The 5000-nt window shown below is 42.2% G+C and overlaps 1 protein-coding gene across 6 annotated transcripts in view; it reads right to left on the minus strand.

The window, feature by feature from the left end:
- LOC122242778 (uncharacterized) overlaps positions 1-5000 on the minus strand; it is a 402592-nt gene that overhangs the window by 317980 nt on the left and 79612 nt on the right. The gene's annotated exons all lie outside the window — the stretch shown is intronic.

Genomic DNA, 5000 nt, shown 5'->3' on the forward strand with positions numbered 1-5000 from the left:
CTTTAAAACGATAAAACGTCTTCTTTTCCCACAGTGCTTGCGACTTACAAGCATACCAGGCCACCTTCCAGTACGTGAACCCTCTTCTTACTCGCTACATAGTCACGGCGCTCTGACAGTCCGGTCTTTCTGTCTCAACACACTATCTGTTTGAGTCGAGGAGCGAATGAGGGAGCACCAGTCTCCCCTCACAGTCCTCCCCTCGCCCGCGCCGCACACTGACTGCTGCCGAGACCGCCACCTTCGCTTGCCTTCACCTGCCACACAACAGCTGATCCCACCACACAGACTCCCTCGTGATCTCGGACATCCCTCCCAATGGCGTTGGCACCATGGCCATTAGCAATTCAGGTGAACCATGAGAGGCAGAAACAAAGGAAGGAAGGAAAGAAAGAAAGAAAGAAGGAAGGAAGGAAGGAAGGAAGGAATGAAGGAATGAAGGAAGGACGGAAGGACGGAAGAAATGGAGACAGAAAGAGGAAGGGGAGAGAGAAAGGAGGAGAGAGCGAAAGAGAAAAGAGAAACAGAGAGAAAAGATAGAGAGGGAGAGAAAGAGAGAGAGTGTGTGAATGAGTGAGTGTGAGCACGCATGTATGTGTGCGTGCGCGTGTGTGTGCGTGTATGTGTATGTGTGTCCGTATGCGTGCTTGTGGGCGTGTGTATCCATATGCGTATGTGTGGATCCGTACGCGCGCGCGTGTGTGTGTGTGTGTGTGTGTGTGTGTTTGTGTGTGCATGTCCGTGTGCGTGTGTGCATGTCCGTGTGCGTGTGTGCGTGTCCGTGTGCGTGTGTGCATGTCCGTGTGCGTGTGTGCATGTCCGTGTGCGTGTGTGTATGTCCGTGTGCGTGTGTATGTCCGTGTGCGTGTGTATGTCCGTGTGCGTGTGTATGTCCGTGTGCGTGTGTGTATCCGTATCCGTGTGCGTGTGTGTATCCGTATCCGTGTGCGTGTGTGTATCCGTGTGCGTGTGTGTATATCCGTGTGCGTGTGTGTATATCCGTGTGCGTGTGTGTATGTCCGTGTCTGCATGCGTGTCCGTGTCCGTGTCAGCATGCGTGTCCGTGTCTGCATGCGTGTCCGTGTCTGCATGCGTGTCCGTGTCTGCATGCGTGTCCGTGTCCGTGACCGTGTACGTGTACGTGTACGTGTACGTGTACGTGTACGTGTACGTGTACGTGTACGTGTACGTGTACGTGTACGTGTACTTGTACGTGTACTTGTACGTGTACGTGTACGTGTACGTGTGCGTGTGCGTGTGCGCATGCCAGCGCGTGCGTGGATGCATCTGTGAACCAGAGTACTTGGTTGGTGCCGGCGCCCGGCGGTCTGCTACATTTAGGTGCATATTGACGTTTTATTACATCTTAAATCATGCATCTTAACCATACACATTCCCATTTCACTGCCAATCTGTCAATTTTTGTTTGTTCCCATCTATCTATTCTAAAACTACACATTTCTGTGTATTAAAAGTGCGAATGAACAGAAAGAATACATGCAATAGTGTTTACGTAAATGATGATACGGACCATGCTCGAATGAAACGTCAGATTTGTGCATGACAAACTGAATCTTAATTTTCCTGTCAGAACCATGAAGAATCAGTTGAAAACAGTCCACGTAAGAGGAAATTCCGCAAGAAGCATGTTATTCATTCATCATCCTCGTGCATGCGGTAATGTGCACGAGAAACCATGTCCCACAAGTGCACAGGAATCATGATGCAAAGCTTGTAGTTTCTCCAGAGTATATTTGATAAATCATTCGTGAATAAATAAGGAATGGCGGAGACAGACAGAGCGCGTTACAGCGGGTAACAAAAGGGACAGCCGCAAACACTACATTAGCGTGTCAGAGATGCGGCGCCAAGCCGTTGCCATGGTAACCGTGTATGTCACCCAAATCGACCGAGATACTTAGGGAAAACCGAACACATATAACAATATATTATACAGAGCGTAATCTTTTCGATGTTTTTTCTAAATTATACAATTGTCACCTATCCTATGACGGGATTTACTTCACTGATCAGTTTCATGCATAAATAGCAAAATTAACTACCGCAGATAATGAAATTACAAAATTCTTGTGCTACACATCATTCTATAACTAAAAAAAATACCACCAATTTCCTTAGGATGAGGGGAAGACTACCAATGTCTCGAAAGCAGTAGAAGAAAACGGATATCTACTTGATTTACATCACACTAACAGAGCATTTAAAGAAAACGCAAGCGAGCTTCTCTCGTTATCCGCGGGGTAGCAAACTCATATTCCTAGAGCAACAACCAATGATGAATTACTCTTGAGTTTCTCTTATCCGAATTATTCATGTTTATAATTGGCTGTTTGCAGCACTCCTAATTGTGCTCACAAAGAGTTCGGCCAAATTGCACGCCATTTTTATCTGCAGGCTAAATATCATCAAACGAAGTTCTTAAGGTAGTGATTTGTAAATTTCCGAAATGGTTCTAGAACTCCGTCGAAATCTTATCCCTACATTGCTCAATTAAATAATGAATCAACTTTATGACTATAGAGACCTAAGGCATGCTACAGTATCACTAAATAATCGGACTAGTGCAGTTGCATCAGAAAATTATTTCATTTGTCTGAGGTTGCTGCAAGATGTCCAGTTAAGTATTTGTTACTGTGGTGTTTTTCCTTTCTTTTTGTTTGTATTGTATGTTGCATGTTATAGGAAAGTGTTTGGTGTTTTCATGCATATATTGTTTGTCAGTAATGTATATAGTTTAAAATGTTTTTTATTGGTGTTTCAAATGAAGGCAGGTAAGAGAAGGTGATGAAATAATTAAAAAATACTATATAGCTAAATCATAGCACGGGTCATCATGTCCAAGAATGTTGTAGAAATGTTTGTAATGCATTGCAATATACCGGTCTAGTTCTAGTCGAAGTTTCCTTGTGTTATGTATTTATCATTGGCTGTGTTACCAGGATATTCGATGCAATGGGTTTTGTTTCACGCATGCAGGAACTCTTTGCTTTTTGCTACATGGAGTCTGTCTGTATTAAATCTAAGGCTTATGTTTAGTGTAATCACGATGCATTTGTGTTTTGTGGTAGCTAGCCGATGTTTTAGGATTGCATTATCAGAGGGTAGCTGAGGGTGCGTGAATGCCTATTTTGCATTTTCAGGTTTTAAGAGCATTTACCGTCGTAAATTACTAATATTCATGGGAATCAAGGACCTTCTATTGTAGTCTGAAATCTCCTAATGATGATTTATCAATAGATTAAATCAGGATTGGGGGTGGATCGTGCATGATCATTGCTGTGCAGCAAGATAAGCGGACCCTAGACACTCGCCCTGGGGGTATATGGTGAGTTCATGAACTTCAATGTGAAGTACTGTCGAAAACAACTTGTAGAGGTAATGAGAGTAATGGTCCTATAATTTATTAACACTGGAGTCCGAATCTTAGTCATCTGTGGGAAATCTTATCAAAGACTTTAGCGAAGTCTATTACAAGAGCAACAGTTTTATTGATGTCACGTATATCAAGGCATTTGATAATGTCGTGATACGCAATCATATTGTAAGTATTACGTTTTGTGTGTAAGTATGTTGTTAGCATCAACATGATCCAAGAGTTCAAGGGGTTAAAGTGAGTGAGATCGGGCGATAGCTAAACGGGTCAGTCCTGTTACATATGGGGAAAATACGGTTCACATCACGTACAACCTGTAAACCGTCTTCTCAACCGTGAATCAAAGGGATTATACGTGGATAGTGAGGTATATGTGTAAAATGGAAGTCTATTCATAATGGGTGTTGAGTATCTAGGTCTATAGACAAACACTAGCTTATGTAGTGAGGGATAGTGTGATGTTGGTAGACGTTATGAAAACTCCTTTTACATAAATACTGTGAACATTAATAGTGAAGTTAACGAGAACAGGTAAAGGACTAGAACCAAAGCATCGTCTTATTCACAGTAGCAGTAAAATCCATTTGTGCAACAAAGATTTACATTAAGGACCTGATATACGCTTATATGGAAAAAAATGTACTTCAAAGTTAATTGTGTATTTGATACTAGATAGTGAAACAGTTTTTTGATTCAGCTGCCTTTTGTATCCAGCCCCTCTTGATTTTCTTTATCTACCTCGAAGGTGAGAGACCGAAGAGCAAGATCTAAATAATCGTCCTCTAAAATTTTAGTACTTTAGATTTTACTAAGTACCAATAATCGTTCGTTCCTAAAATATGCACAGCGGCAACCGTTTTTTCTGGCTCGTTAACAAAGCAGAGCCAAGTTGTACAGACATCGGTAAAGGTCATACTGTAGTTCAAATGACGCCATTTTTTTCTTTTCTCTTCTTTTCTTTTCTTTTTCTTCTTTCTTTCTCTCTTTTGCAAGGCAGCGACCTGCGGGATCAGCCTTTTGAACTGTTTACTCCAGGACTCAGCCGTAGAGGCGGATCCCAGCTGTCAGAACTTTTATCGATGAGATTTGTGGGAGTTTTAGTCCATCAGGTATTGGGGAGAGGCATAACTGAACACGTGCAAAGGCTATTTGAACTTCACAGTGTTAGCAGGTTGTTACGTTCTCCTGGCCTTCTTCATGCTTCCGGTCAAATTAAAAGCCTGCAGTCTACGTTGAGTTAGATACATTTCTAGTTTCGCACACCAATGAACAGCAGAACCACTAGACTGGAATTATCATCAAAATGCAAATTTCATAGTAGCAAATAACAATGGTACAAGACAGCCAAAGAGCGAGAAAAAATAACAACGATAAAGGTCGCGCAAACTCGCCCACGTACAAGCGAGCGTAGACTTCGATATCGTGAGTGACGTCATCCTATTTCCTCTACATCGATCGTATTGCTAGTGTCACCTTCAATACTCCCATCACATACAGGTGAGTAGCTTTAAATTTCAACTACGATAACAGCTCAAGATTATTCGCACTATTGTTTCCAACTTATTCCATATCAAGCTTTTGAATCATTATCATATGTGGGATGAAT

This window comes from Penaeus japonicus, unplaced genomic scaffold (assembly GCF_977035675.1).
Source record: "Penaeus japonicus unplaced genomic scaffold, GWHDUDI00000001_assembly GWHDUDI00000002, whole genome shotgun sequence".
NCBI lineage: Eukaryota > Metazoa > Arthropoda > Malacostraca > Decapoda > Penaeidae > Penaeus > Penaeus japonicus.